Source organism: Botryllus schlosseri, chromosome 12 (assembly GCF_051294905.1).
Source record: "Botryllus schlosseri isolate E-star chromosome 12, Bs_hap1, whole genome shotgun sequence".
NCBI lineage: Eukaryota > Metazoa > Chordata > Ascidiacea > Stolidobranchia > Styelidae > Botryllus > Botryllus schlosseri.
In genome coordinates, this window is record NC_137247.1 from 25,850,617 (window position 1) to 25,866,747 (window position 16,131).

At 41.7% G+C, this 16,131-nt stretch overlaps 2 protein-coding genes across 3 annotated transcripts in view; one reads left to right on the forward strand and one right to left on the reverse strand.

Annotated features, from left to right (window-relative positions):
• Nucleotides 1–16,131, forward strand: part of LOC145452817 (kynurenine--oxoglutarate transaminase 3-like) — a 151,520-nt gene that overhangs the window by 89,889 nt on the left and 45,500 nt on the right. The gene's annotated exons all lie outside the window — the stretch shown is intronic.
• Nucleotides 1–16,131, reverse strand: part of LOC145452822 (uncharacterized) — a 345,136-nt gene that overhangs the window by 19,747 nt on the left and 309,258 nt on the right. The window lies entirely within an intron of this gene.

Here is a 16,131-nt window from a genome sequence, read left to right on the forward strand (position 1 = left end):
TAATTGTTAAAACTGTGCTTGAAGACAAGAAGGATGGACCCGATGTAATCTCCATTATCTCCGATATGCAACTGGGGGCAACTACAATGGCCAGGAAAGTGTCGATGATGTTTGCGAACTTGACCGATCAGCTGGACGTTGATCTGGCGAGGTGCCGGTGGTTCAGCATACAGTGTGACGGATTGGTGGACAGCATCAGTACGGCGCAGTTGATGGTCACTATCCGGATGGTGTTCGAGGATTTCTCCACAAAAGAACATCTTTTGACACTACTGCCCCTGAAGACAACTACGAGGGGAGTTGATATTTATAACGCATTCAAGGTTTTTTTGATAAAAAAAGATGAAAAAAAGGTGACGCTTGATAAGCCGGTATCAGTGACTAGGGATGGAGCACCTGCTATGATCAGCCGGCACACGGGATTCGTTAGTTTTGGTAAAGCTGACGCGGAGTTCCCTAGCTTTCTGCAGTACCACTGCATCGTACACCATCAAGCCTTATGTGCAAAGGTGATCTGCTTTGAGCACGCAATGACCACAGTAGTAAAGATCATAAACAGCATCCGCGCTAGAGCTAGAACAGAATATTAAAGAAACTTTTAAAGGGAACTGTCAGCTGAATATGGTGACCTAATACTGCACACAGAAATCCGATGGCTCAGCAGGGTACGAATTTTGCAACATTTTTTGTCGCTTTTGGGTGAGATCAAAGAGTTTATGCAGCGCAGAGGTGAGGACATCGTACTGTTGGAGGACACTGAGTGGATATTTGACCTTGCATCTTTTAACGGACATTACTGGGAAACTTGACTGTTTGAACTGTGAGCTGCAAGGCAAATATAAAACTGTTGCTGATATGATAAGTGCTTTGAAAACATTCATACTAAGTTGAACCAGGGCCTACTATATTCACGGCCTTATCTCCCACAAAACACTTGAAAGAGCTAACAGGCCGACGCTGCAAAACAGACATCAGCGATTGACTCAGGAATTGTTTTGATTTCGCTTCTCGTAACAGACTCCTCGCGTTTTGAAGCGCGCAGTTTTCATCATTCTTCAGCGAGTTCTCGAGTAGAAGGGATGTTATGAGCTTTGACCATCTTATAGTATTAGACCATCTTATAGTATAAGGTAGGCTAACCGTAATGCGATTGTGCTACTATGAAGCAGTCCCCTTAGTTTGAATTGTTATAGAATGATACTGTGACTAACTAATACTACAGGGACGACTGTTTCCTTATTGTAGTGGAGATAGGTTTAGCTGCCGTTTTGAACGGCTTATAGCATGAGGTAAGATGCCGTTATGCAGTTGGTAAATAATTCTTTATGTTGCGATATTACGCACGCACACCACACTATTTTAAGAAATTGCGATGGTAGTTCAGTGACTGATTGTATACTTGGTGAATCAGGTTTGGCTTATGGCTAAATAATCGATAATGGTCAACAAGGGCTGTGTTTATGGTTGTAAGTCTGGATACTTGACAACTAAGAAAAAAGTTTCGTCGTTTCAATTTCCATTTGATGATACGGAGATACTAATGAAATGGACAGCTTTTGTGAATAGACGCGATTGGAAGCCAACTAAGAATTCTGTAATTTGTGCGTTGCACTTTGAAGCAAAGTACATCAAAGACTGTGTCTTACGAAAAAAGCTACTTTGGGATAGAACGCCAGTCCCTTCCATTCGATCCGAGCAGGAGCTGCAACGGCCTTCGCTGATCCCGACTGTGTCTCCTTGCAGAAAACCACCAAAGGAAAGGATATTCCAGAAAGATGAGTTGAAAGATTTCAAGCTGGCCGATAAAATAAGCAGCTTATCAGATTTGACTGAGTCACATGCTCCACAAGGCTATACCATGTACAAAAGAGATAATGAATATGTGATTTTCTACCATTTGGAATTCAATGATTTCCTAAAGGTGTCAGAGAGCATAAGGATTGATGATAAGTTGCATGTCAAATTGCAGTGTGATGGAAAGAATGTTCCCTTGCCACCTTGGTTCACACAAGGCACCAATGCTACCCTGACTAGATTTAGTGCTTTACTCAACTTTCCGCAATATCTCAAAAATCTCCGTGAAAATTCCCAGCACAGTTTACTGGACGAGCTTCAAAATCTAATATATTACAAGACTGATGGCCATGCTCATATTCGATATTCATCCGAAATGATTCGTTTTGCTCTACTACTTCGGTACACATCTGCACAAGCTTATAAAATGCTTACAAGAAGCTTTCCCTTTCCGTCAATGTCAACCTTGAGCCGATACAGCAAAGGGAGCTTTGACGCGGTTAAAGTTCTGGAAATTATGAAAGAAAAGGGAGAAATCTCCACTGATATAATTTTGATGATAGATGAGATGTACTTACAGAAAGGTGTTCAATATCATGCTGGTAAATATTATGGAGCAGATGAAAGCGGTAACCTATATAAAGGTATTGTTGTAATGATGGTCAATGGTCTCCAAAAATCAACATCAATCGTGGTGAAAGCACTGCCAGAGACCGAAATTACGGGGAAATGGTTAGCAGACGAATTGCTGGATTGTATTGCTACTCTCAATCGCCATGGATTTTTTGTTCGAGGACTTGTGTCGGATAATCATCCATCCAATGTAAAAGCATTTGCAATAATGAGAGAAAAATACCCTGGCAATGATGAGTTCTCTCTTCATCATCCATCCTGCGCCAAGAAAACGTATCTATTTTTTGATAATGTCCATCTTGTAAAGAACATTCGGAACAATTTGCTCCGAGCCAAAAAATTTGTTTTTCCTCCATTCTCATTCACCGTTGATTCTTTGAGTATATCATCGCCCGGTGGATTCATTGCATGGAGCGATCTTCACAAAATCAGAGATTGTGACGATAAGCTGGATTCGAATTTACGTAAAGCGCCAAAATTAACGTTTGCCTCATTGCATCCAAGCAATAACAAACAAAATGTCAATTTAGCTCTTGCTCCATTCCATGAGTCGACCATTGCAGCTTGCAAAGGTTACTTGCCTCACAGGGAAGATATTGCTTCATTTATGAGTCTTATTAATGCTTGGTGGACTATTGTAAATTCCTGTAACAGAAATTCAGGAAACCCCTTGGCCAAAGCAGTGGTCCCACAAGATAGCAAAATCAATTTCCTACAAGATTTCGCTAATTGGCTGATAAAATGGAATGGATATAACCCCCAGAATTTTTGTTTGTCAAAGCAAACCTTCAATGCTCTGATTGAAACCCTGCAGTCACAATCGCTGCTGAAACCCTGCAGTCACAATCGCTGCTGATGAAAGACTTGTTAACAGAGGGGTATGAATATGTGGTTCTGAGAAAATTCCAAAGTGATCCAATTGAAAGAAGGTTCTCACGGTATAGGCAAATGAGTGGGGGGAGGTTTCTGGTTGGTTTGACAGAAGTTACCAATTCTGAAAAGATAATACTTCTCCGTTCCATCCTAAAAATTGACAGTAATTACTGGGAGCATGATATTGGTGTTTCAAGTTCAACACATTTTGATCATTTCAAACAAGTCATTGAAGGTGTGGCTACTGAAATTACCGGATCAGTTTTATCTCCTGACAGTGAGGAGGTTTCGTATGTTGTTGCAGGGTACATTGGTAAGAAGGTCCTCGCAAAATTGGCTTGTGAAATATGTTCTGAGTTATTTTTTGATGACTTTGATTGCGCAAGTTCACGTTATTTCGATTTACTCGATCGTGGGGGACTGCTTGCTCCCTCAGAACCACTCGCTAAGTTTGTTGCATCCGCTTTTCAATCCTAGATGGTTCTGATAAAATAATCTGCTCTCATCCTCGGGTTGCAGTGAGGGAAGCTGGCGAATATGTTTTGCATCGTTTTGGGAGGGCCTTGCACTTTGCATGTTACGATCATCGAGATCGAGCTTTGAAATTAGCCAGCAAAATTATTGTGAACCAGGGCCTACTATATTCACGGCATTATCTGGTACAGAACAACGGCAAGAGCTAACAGGCCGATGCTCATAAAACAGACATCAGCGATTATGTATACGATTTCGCTTCTCGCTACCAGACACCTTTCCTCAGATAAGTCTAACAGAGCCGTATAACAGGCGAAAGCCGTACTTTCACGCAAAAGAACACAAAGTGACTAGTGACAGCGTCGCAGATGCAGTTATCCATCAAGTAAGCTAACTATTAAGAATACCCCGACTTGCTCAATGCTCATGCAAAGTATTTTATTGCATGGAAAACAATTAAAGCACGTGAAGAATAAATTGGTAAAAACGAACATGTTGCTTAGTCATATAAGCTTCGATAACTAGTACTGTTCATCAAATGTATCACTGAAGTATGTAAGCTACGTTTTGCTCAACTGCCGTTTTTTAAAATCCTTCACACCGTCTTTTCTCACAGAAGCATTTACCGGCTTCTGCTTGTTATTGTAATATATGTTCACACGGGGCCTACGATATTTACGGCCTTGTCTGGTACATTACACTTGCAAGAGCTAACAGGCCGACGCTCACAAAATAGATATTCGCGATTACTCTGTACGTAACAATGGTCGGTTGTTTTGATTGGACGATTACCCTCGACGTGACAATCGGGGATTTCGCTTCTCATACCAGACTCTTCGCATTCTGAAGCGAGTTCTCGAGTGGAAGGCTGCCAGAGATGTTTTAAGATGTCGTTTTTACCGTCTTGTACTATTAGGCAGGCTACAGTAATGAGATTGAACTAGCAGACCCATCACGTTTGAGATGAAGTTTTTAAACTGGTCGCCGCGTTTAAAATGTTATAGAATGATGCCGTGATTCGCTAATGCTAGGGACTATATACTGTGACTGTAGTGGCGTCGCTGCTTGGCTGTCGTTTTGACCGGCTTATAACATGATGTAGCATACCGGTATGCAGTGGTTAAATAGTTCTTTGTGATGCGTATTATGCAACCACAGCACCATCGGTGAATCATTTGTGGTGGTATTTCATGTGGCCTTTCTCTTGCAGTGAATTTTGACTGATTGTGTAATTGTTACTTGGGGACTCAGGTTTGGCTTAAAACAAAATAATCGTTAATGGTCAGTTAATGCTCCGTTTATGGTTGTAAGTCTGGATATTTGACAACTGTACAAAAAGTTTCATCGTTTCAATTTCTATTGGATAATTTGGAGCTACAAAAATGAATATATTTTGTGAATATACGTGATTGGAAGCCAACGAAGAATTCTGTCCTGCTTCAAATCAAAGTACATCAAAGATTGTGGCGTGCGAAAAAAAACTGCTTTTAAATAGAAAAGCTGTTCCTTCCATATGATCCGAGCAGGAGCTGCAGCAGCCTTAATTGATCCCGACTGTGAGTCCTTGCAGAAAACCACCAAAGAGAAGGATATTTCAGTAATATCTTCACAAAATCAGGGAATATGATGATAAGCTGGATTCGAATTTACGTGAAGCACCAAAATTGACGTATACCTTATTGCTCAATACGAAGCAGAATGTCAATTTTGCTCTGGCTCCAATCCAGAAGTCAAATATTGCAACTTGCTGAAGTTACTTGCCAAGCAAGGATGATATCGCTTCATTCTTGAGCCTTACCAATGCTTGGTGGACAATTGTCAATTGGTGACATAGATTTTCAAAAAACCCTTGGCAAAGCAGTGGTTCCACAAGATAACGCTAGTTGGCTTATAAAATGGAGCGGATGTAACCCCCAGAAGTATTCCCTGTCAAAGCAAACCTCAGAAGCTCCGATTGAAACCATGCAGTCACAGTTACAGAATATGGCAGACTTGTATGCAGAGGAGTATATATTATTCTAAGAAAATTCCAAAGTGACCCGATTGATCGAAAGTTCTGATGGTATAAAAAATTGGCATAAATTACTGGGAGCATGATATTTCAAACAAGTAAATTGATGATGTGGCGATTTAAATTACCGGATCAGTTCTATCTCCTGACAGTGAGGAGGTGTTGTATGTTGTTTCTAGGTACATTGGTAAGAAGGTCCTCAGAAATCGGCTTGACAGATATGTTTCAAGTTATTTTTTGAACAGTCCGGTGGTGCAAGTTCACATTTTTTCAACTTACTCGCTCGTGGAGGACTGCTTGCTCCCTCAGAACGACTCGCCAAGTTTGTTGCATCCAGTTTTTCAATCCTAGATGGTTCTGACAAAATCATCTGATCTCACCCCCACGTTACAGTGAGGGAAGCTAGTGAATATGTTTAGCATCATTTTCGTGGGCCTTTGCGTGTCATGATCATCGAGATCGAGCTTTGCAATTGACAATCAAAATTATTGTAAATATGTGTTACTTTACAATAGGAATCAGATGCTGGTAAATGCTTCTGTGAGAAAAGATGCCGTGAAGGACATAAAAACAATAGTTGAGCAAGACGTAGCTTGCATGTGATGCATTTCATTCGCAGTACTTGTGGTCGAAGCTTGTATGTTTGTATGTGCATGTTTGTTTTTGCAAGCAGTTTCTCATATGATATTTGTACCAATTCTTCTTCACATACTCGAATTGATTTTACCATGCAATAAAAGAGTTCATGAGCAAGTCGGGGTTTTCTCACTACTTAGCCCACTTCTGCGATCGGTGGATATCTGCATCTGCGACGACGTCTCTTGTCACTTTCTCGCGGTAAGATAATGATTTGGCCTGTTATACGAATACAATCAGCTTATTTGAGGCGAGGCGTCTGGTAGCGAGAAGCAAAATCGTGCATAAACGCGAATTTCAGTTCGGCGACCATCGGCCTGTTAGCTCTTGCAAGCGCAATGTGCCAGATGAGGCCGTGAATATCGTAGGCCCCGTTCGAGTATACTGTATGTGGATGCTTTTCGACTACATGGAGTTTCATGTGACGAGACCATGACAGGTGGCCTACGACAGCTGTACGGTATGTTGAAGCTTCAAGGAGCTGCAAAAGGAAATCTGCTCCGAGAATGGGACGAGAAACGTCCGCGAGGACAAACCGGCACTCGTACGTTTATGTGCCGATGTGCAGTATTTCCGTTCTGTATCCGTAAGTCTTGATCTCTGAGCCATTTGCTGCTACCAGAATGGGACCGGTATTGCGAGAGAGGCGATCAGAGCGTAGCGCCGGAAGGATGCTAACTTGGGCTCCTGTGTCTATACCAGGAACCTGCGGGCGGATTTGGCATCGTTAACGATCAAGAGGCAGCTACGAACCCCACCAACCGCGATCGGCGTCGTCGTTTCCCTGTCGAGTCTTTCTGCGACGCGCGTAGCGTACCAGCGCCGAAGTTTCACTTTTCCAATGAGATACCAACTGGGCAAACGCACAAGCACACCCTTATTTGCAGTTTTGAGCCTCCATACCGAAAGTTTTGTGGTAGTGACAGATGAAAACTCCGGTCGCGCTGTCTACTGTAGCAGACCGCTAGTCCTTTTAATCCAATGTCCCTAGTTGACGCTAGGTATCTTACCACATCATGACAACTAATCAACTATCAGGATTCTACACTAGTATTGCGCAAGCTGCTTCGTATGCATTGTTACGCCAAACATAGTCCTAGTAACAGAAAAAAGGCAGTACTCTAGCTAAAACTTTACCAACCCGTTCTCATTGGCTAGAGCATCACAATCGCATTCATTGTTACGCATTTTTGGGTATAAAAACCCACGTTTTCTCTGTTGCGGCCCTTGAGATCTGAGATTCACCTCAGCGCCTGACGTACTTTTCTCTGCAATACATCCGACCGAGTGAATTCGTGTGAGTTAAGGAATCAACGCCGAAGACAGTAAGCTACAAGCAAGTCGTTCAGATACCTACTGCTCCAGCACGACACACCCTTACTGAGTGATATCCAAAACTGTGACAACGGCTCGTCTTTATACTTAGACATCAGGGTGGCATCACAGTGCTTTCTCAATAATGTTAAGATTTCACTCATTAATATCGGTTGTACAAGATCGGTTGTACAAGGATTACCAATCAAGTAATTTCCCTTCCGCGGGTCTACACTTTCTGGAAAATATTTGTCAAAACTGACCTGTAGCTGCTCTAAGTGTTGACATATAATAGCAAATAACTCCTGTGTGTCTACAGAAGCATTTGAAACGGCGTCTTCCATAGAGGGAAACATATCAATATCATCTTTCTCAACATTGTTCTTCGATAACATCAGTTTGTGTTTCAAGGCATCGGTTTTGTTACGCAGTGTAAATATGTTGGTGTGATTACCTTGCGGCGACCTATTCAGGTCATTCATGCGGCTGAAAATTATTGCTAAATACGCTAGCTTTGCGGTACACATCTCATCTGATAAGCGTTCTTTTAGTGGAGAATTTGCCTCCAATAGAAACTGCTTGACTTTCACTCTCAACTCAAATAGTCGAGTAAGAACACATCCTCTCGAAAGCGATCTTACTTCCGCATGAAGTAAACGATGATGATGTTGCGCACCCGGGCTATCGCACAAAGCCTCAAATGCACTTCTCGGCAACGTATATATTTTATAATTCTCACTGCGCCGTTCAGAACTTCGGTCAATTCAGGAGACATTTTTTGGCACATAAATTTTCCCGGTGAAGAATGCAATCTGTAACGAGTAGATCTGTGTTTGCCACTTTTTAATTTTCGCAGTTACACCCGAATAGCACCCCGTCATGTTAGCAGCATCGTCAGAGCAAACACCGACACATTTCCCCCAATCTAAACCCGGTTCTTGGACATAAGTATCAAGATATCGAAATAATTCTGAATTGGTCGTTCGTCCAGTTAGTGTAGGAACAAAGAAATTCGTCAATGATACTGCCTTCATTTTCATATCGAACAAAGCAAGCAAGTATTGCACAATTACTCAAATCAATGGATTCGTCAAGTTGTACAGCGAAATATTTCGAATTCTTTACTTGCTCAATAACTTGTTGTTCCACATCAACTGCCATATCCAATATTCTCCTTTGAATTGAATCATTTGATAGTGGCATGGCTTTAAGTTTGTTAGCTAGTTCCATACCCAAAACCTCTTTTGCAGCTGCTAACAGGCATGGATTTATTAAATCTTCTCTTATAGTAAAATGCTTTTACGCTTTGATAATTAGGAGGGGAAGGAGGGGAATTATATAAGATGATCTGAGAAGACCAAGACCAAAACATCGATGTTAAAGATTTCAATTTATTCGTGTGAAATGTAGTGATTGCCATGTGCTGTGTAGTAATAGGATATCTGACGCGACGGCCGGAACTATCGTTTCTGCGGCGATTGTGTTTGTCATACTGACTGTCATACTGACTCCCAAGACGGAATTGATAATTACCGCACGTCGCTGTTTTGTAGTTGTATATATTCATTACTACGTTACGCAGGGTATACTACGAGAATATCGAAATTGATTCCCCTCATTCGAGGCGTTGGCTACTGATGTGAGTCAGTTGAAAAGCATCAACTAACAGTATGAAGTTATTGTTTCATCAGCTTGCATTTTGCGATTAAGATAAAAAATGTCTCGCGGACCGGCAAGAATGCGGCCGCGGACCGGCGGTTGAGAACCACTGATCTAGTGCACACCCGTTTTTCTACTCCGTGCTATCCGTGATTGCTGAGCGCCTAGCAGGATAGCCGCGGATACCAGTTTTCGAGTCTTTGGTCTGACCCGGCTGGGGATCGAACCCACGACCTACCGATAGAGAAGCCGGACGCATTACTGTCTCGCTCGGTGTTGATAGTTTTCTAAATCAAATGATTCCAGTCAATCATGTATACCTCTTCAGGTCAAATATGGGCTACTACAATAATGAATTGAATTCTGCAGTCAAGGCCAGATTTCCGGTCAACAAAGATATGGACACAAGCCCCGAACTACTGCAATCTCCGGCTAAGCAGATTTGCGTCGTCCCGATTGGCAGATGCATTGCGGGTACAGGGTCAAGTGATTTAGTACAGTGGCTTATGGAAAAGCGATAAGTGTTTAAATATATTTGTTTCGTATTGGGTCAGTGGTATTTTGTGCGTATAGAGCTTTAAATGATTAATTATTCTAACATTCAGGATTTTTTTCAGCCTAATATATCGTGTCCGTATATTGGTATTCTGTGTAATTCGACATGTCGAAGATAATCCGTTCATCAGGTGGTAGTGGCAGTCTTTGCTGTGCCTATGGGTGCAGTAAAAGGCGGAAGGAGTTATCCTATGAGTCGTGTGCAAGAAGTAATCGTGACGGCAGTAGTGATGAAGAGTCGATGGCAAAGCGTCGATAGATTCCCCAGAACTTTCCACCGGTAAGCGAATAACAGATTAAGCATAACAGCCAGACATGTCCAGATCAGCCACAATTGTAATAAATAGGTCATGGTAAAGTGACAGCAGAACATTTCGTCGCAGCTATATGAAACGACCAGACCAGACTACCAGCAGAAATCCATGTTACCATATCAGCTATGTAATGTTCATCATCAATATCTGTAATAATCTGTCTGTATTCTGTCCATGATCGAGTACAAGCAGTTCGGCCAATATGAAGGATCCCTTCTGAAACGGGGAATTCGTTCACCACTTGCAGGCGCCTTTGCATTTCCTCGATGAAAACACGGCATCTAGGCTACAGCCGCTTCCTTCACAATAAAGCAGTGATGCTGTAAAGGTTTTTGTGAAGCAGCTGTTGTTTGTTCATCATGCATTTCGTACCTCAACATGTCCTGAATTAATCTTAAATCATCATCTGCGAACCTACCAACAATGCACTTTCAGAATCCCCGCCGGTAGCAGAGTCATTGAACACCTAGTCAGCAAGCTGCTGCTGTCGTGATCATTGAAGCATAGGCGATTAGCCAATCAAGAGCCGTGGTTATGTGATTACTAGTCTTCTCGCCGCTCTATGGTCGGCGGCACGCCCATTCTTCAGCAGCTACTTTCAAAGGCTTTGCCCGAAATCTTAACGGCTTTCCTGTAAGCTGCTTTCAGGCTCATTGTTTTTTTTATCAATAATCTATAGAACGAGACACAATCACAGGGTATTTTTTAAGATTTTCCAACAAATTTTGGACAAGCCTAATGGACATTTATTACATATATAGCTCAGTGTATGGACATGGACATTTATTACAACGAGACTGGAAGACTGCGAGCGAGACACTTCTCCTGGTCTACTGACCAGGACGAGAGATAGTCTTCTTTCGAATATTGGAGCTACAGCTGTAGTCAGTGTCGATTTGCCTGATGTGGGATCTCCTGTCGTTTCAAGAAATATTGGTTCTAGTGGCGAAGACAATGTTAACAAAGAGGTCGATCCTGACACTTGGCCGGAGGAATTGGATTTAACCGCAGATGACCGACACACCGTCAGGTGATGGATGGCTGTCCGACAGGCATGTAAATATGTCAATACAATTGATGAAGAAAAAACCTCCGTACATAGGAGGCTTACGGGACGCCATCACTGCTTCTGCCACGGGATACTATCGTACAATCGGGTTTCGTTGTACAAATGATAACTTCAGGCACACTGGGTTACGATTCCCAATCGTTTTTTCATCATGTGGAATACCATGGTGTATGACTCTATGGTGACACAAAATGATCATAAAATGCTAAAGGATTTGTATCATATGAAACTAAACCGGATGAAGCGGCGCATCAGCTTCAGGAGGGTGAACATATTGCCGGTATTGAAATTGCAAAAGTTCAAGAGCGAGGGAATGAATGTGGCCTATTTGCAATTCCTAATGCCGCGAGCTGCTGCGCAGGCATATGCCGAACAACCATGAATTTTCAGCAACGTTATTCAAGAAATGCTTTTAGTGCAATCGCTGGAAAACGTTGACACTGGTATGTTATTCAAAACAGCCACCTGGACAGTGAATGATAGAAATGCAACGTCTTCAACATCTTGTCGCTTTCGAATATATTACACGTACAGGAAAATTGATGATAGTGAAATGTACGAGATGCAAATACTGGTATCCTTTTCGCTGTGTTTCAGGCAATGTCATCCATTCAAAATGGATATGCGACCTTTGCCTGAAAAAGGTAGTACGGTCGGTGACGACGCCCTCGCGATACGTGAGGAATACAAAGAAATCCAGACTGTCAGCAGACAGTCGTGTTACCGAACTTTACGAGGCTGCACGAAGGATGACACCGACGTTTTCATTGCCAAGTGAATATGCTATTTGCTATTTCGGTGGGGATTCTGTCTTTGGATGAATACTGACAAAATATAGATAGCCACCGTAAAGGGATTCACTCATCAGTTTCCTATGTTTTCTCACTGTGTTCTCGGAATCTTGCAGCGACACATCTTCTCTACACATTCTTGCATGAATTAGCATATATCATTCAGTATGCGGAGAACATTTATGGAAAGTCTCACGGCAGTGGGTTCCAAAAAATTGGCACACGCGTCGTCATCAAGTTGGTGTCTCAAAATATACATCTTCCAAAAACTTTTACAAACGGCTAGTGCAGGGGTGGGCAAACTTTTCAGCTCGCGGGCCGCATTCAACATCTGAATGCATTCGCGGGCCGCACTATATAAACTTGGGATTATAAACCAAAACGCAATATTGGTATTTGATTATGTAGTGAGGACATGGAGATAATACATTTGCTTATAACAAACCGAACAATGTTTTGATGATATCGTACACGCGTCAGAAACAGTGGCGAGATTTCATAGGCTGGTCGACCTCAATAACCAATTTGTCAAAACTATAGAGATGAAAGTCGGTTGTCCCGATTCTTAGAAGAGGACTGAAATTTAAATATGGGAGCAGCGATCTGTTCATAGATTTACTAATTCCAGTTTTGGTTCAGTTCCAGGACACACAATGCTGACAGCATCATAACCATGTTAGCTTCAAATACGCTTCTACTGTGTGTAGATAAAATATAAATACCCAATTCTACGCATTCAGAGAACGAATCTACCTAAAACACACGAGAATCGTTTTGTATAAGCACATCACTGAAATAATTAAAACTGGAGTGGCCAATCTAAAATCACACTCTTGATCCGAATTATGTCTATCGCGTTTAGGATTTCTGTGATGTTTAGCAGTTGAAACATTTTAAACTGCGTGGGTCTTGAAATCGGGCTGTCGCGCCAGAAATTAAACATAAAAAATATTATAGGAAGTAATTACCTTAGAACAGTGGACACGCCCCCCCCCCCTTATATGACGGTGAAAGATTTCGCGCCCCCTTACCGTAATATCACAAAATGCAACGAGGGCGCTAGCAAACCTAATGGATAGTTTGATGGCGTGAGAAGGTGACGACTGTGGATGAGAGATTTCTAAATATGTAATTCAGACTAATTAGAGATCAATAACTACGAATTGAATGTAAATCGCGCAGAGCGCGAAAAACTTTTCAGTTGAGCTCAGCTTCGCGCCCCGTTCAGATGCTTTCACGCCCCCAGTTTGAGAACCACTGCCATAGAATTATCATGATGAAATATACTAAGAAGAAGTTTACTCAAGTCCCTGCATTAATGCGATTTTTAGTGCGCATTTTATCAATATTTTTGATAAGTTTCTTCAGACTCTGGCGGGCCGCACAGAACGGTGTTACGGGCCGTAGTTTGCCCACCCCTGGGCTAGTGGAACTGCACAATGCGCGTGATTTTTCAAACATGATTGTCACTTGGCATATCAGATTTCCTAGAAGTCACATTGCTCCTGATTTTATTTTGTGTTTTAATCTGCAATGTTTGAAGTTAAGTGTTACATAACCTCCAGAGCAGTGGTTCTCAACCTTTTTGGCTTCGCGGACCCCGTCAAGTTTTAGTTCAATTTTAGCTCTATTTTGGTGCAACCTTCATCTGTCTTGTGCAAATATGAACTGTAGGCTTGTGATAAACAGCAAAATAATGATTTTTCTTGAAGATAACATCATACTATTTATGTAGAAATTGGTGGACTTTTATTATTTCAAAGCTAATTTTGCTGCTGTATTTCTTGAAGTACGTGGTCGTGTCTTGAAAATCCGCGTCTTCGTTTTGATATGAACGAGGAGTGCCGAAAACCATTTCAGCAAAGATAGGTGGAGGCTAATGCAATATTAACACATCCACCTAACGCTTCTGACGATACTTTTGGTGTGATCGCAACATTTATGGCACCAAAATGAAGAAACACATATTTTATGAACATATCACGTCCAGCATCTAGCGCAGGGACGGCCAACATACGGACCGCTGGCCGGATTCGGCCCGCGACGGCATTTTGATCGGCCCGCAGAGAGTTTCTACCGTCAAAGTGAAATCCTAATCTAAAAGTATAGACAAATTTTATGCTCCAGAGAACGGATACAAGTTTTCCAACCAGAGAAAGACTGTCATGAAACAACTTGTTCTGTTCTGGTTCACATATATATTTACGAGCAAACATTTTCGACCATGAACAATTGCTCATTAACAAGACAAGGCTGCATGCCAATATAACTGATGATATGAATTTCAGGGTTGGAGCGTAATGCCTTGATAGCAACGAAACACTCCTTGTTCATCAAAAAATCAGCCTTGTCGATAGGGCATCCATAATAAGAATGCACAAAATCTGACAGCCGAGCTTTAAGAGCAGGTATATCATTGTCCGATTTATGACGAGTGTAAGCCGAAAATATTCGGGTTCATTTCAATATGAATATACTATTCAATTGTATAATAAAGTTCTGTACCTCCAAGAAGCTGTTCCCTGCATTGGGACAAATTATGGAAATACTTCGGAAATTTTTATTTCAAACGACTGTTCTGACCTTTTGTTTCGTTAAAATTTCTTGAAAAAACTTGCCTCTTAAGTCGGTTGTGTGTAGAGCCCGACCGATATTGGATTTCTGAGCCGATACCGATAAGACCGATATCCAGTACCTCCACCGATAACCCCGATATATTCAGCCGATATTCAAAAGATATGGAATCTAGCTCAAGGCCCATATTTAACACCCCAGAGCATTTCTTTCAACAACTTTACAGCCATTGATATGCTTGAACATGAAATAAATGATCAAGGAACTATAAAAATGTATCAAAAGCACCAATCCAGCAGTTGCAGATTACAGTTCACGAAGCACAATTTCTCGGCCCTTCCTCCAAAGAGTGAACTTCTGTGGTCTTCCATAGATGATGTATATAGTACTAAACACAGTGAGCAGTCTTTCACTTGGTAGCATAGTTAGTGGCACAGCAGGAAATCTTTCTTCATTTCGGTTCCACCGCTCCCTTGCAGGGGATCTTTCCTTCAATGGTTTAACCAAATATTGATATTGATATTATCATCATCATATTGTTTAATCGTAGGTTTGCATATTTACAAAAACTATAAAACTATACAATCGATTGCAACTGCGCAATGCATATTGCACATCTTACGGTTGAAAATCAATATCAGAATGGGGGAAGCACCGGCCACAGCGAGCTCCGAGCTGTTCTGTGGCCGGCCACAGAATGACATGTGAATTTCACAGCTTTAGGGGAACTTATAGGGATTTTCTGACAGATATCTGGTATATATTGTTTTTTTCAAGTCTATGCAGTTGCATATGATTAGCTGTGACGAGTGTCAGCCGAATATTTAGGTCTATTTCTATAAATAAAAAGATACAAATCAACACTTACCAGTTACCAGTTTTGATGATGTCTTCATCGCTTCTAGCTTTCTATACCATTATTTTCTGTTTCATTTGGCGGATATTCCCCTTTTTAATGCATTCTTTACATCATTTTGTGTGTTTTTAATTGATATATAGAGACTATTCCAGATCGTTTCATCTTCTTCCTATCGTTTCATTGTATCGCTATTCGTCCGGTATTTCGGGTGAAAATGCATATAAACTGAGCTAAATTCTCGCTCTTACCTAGTTCTATTTACTGTACGCCCATAATAGAACATAATTGATCATGCATTTGACCACGATTGGACCACGTACAGTACTTATCATTAATACTAACTTGATATATTGCAGCCGGCCATGAAATTTGGCTATGGCCGGCCATGAAATTTAGTCATGGCCGGCCATGAGAATGAGTTTGACATGGCCGGCCACGGAAATTTCATGGCCGGCCATACTGAAATTTCATGGCCGGCCATCAAAATCACCATGGCCGGCCACAGAATAGCACTTTTCATGGCCGGCCACGGAATATCTGTGGCCGGCCACGAAATTTTCCGTGGCCAGTAAGTG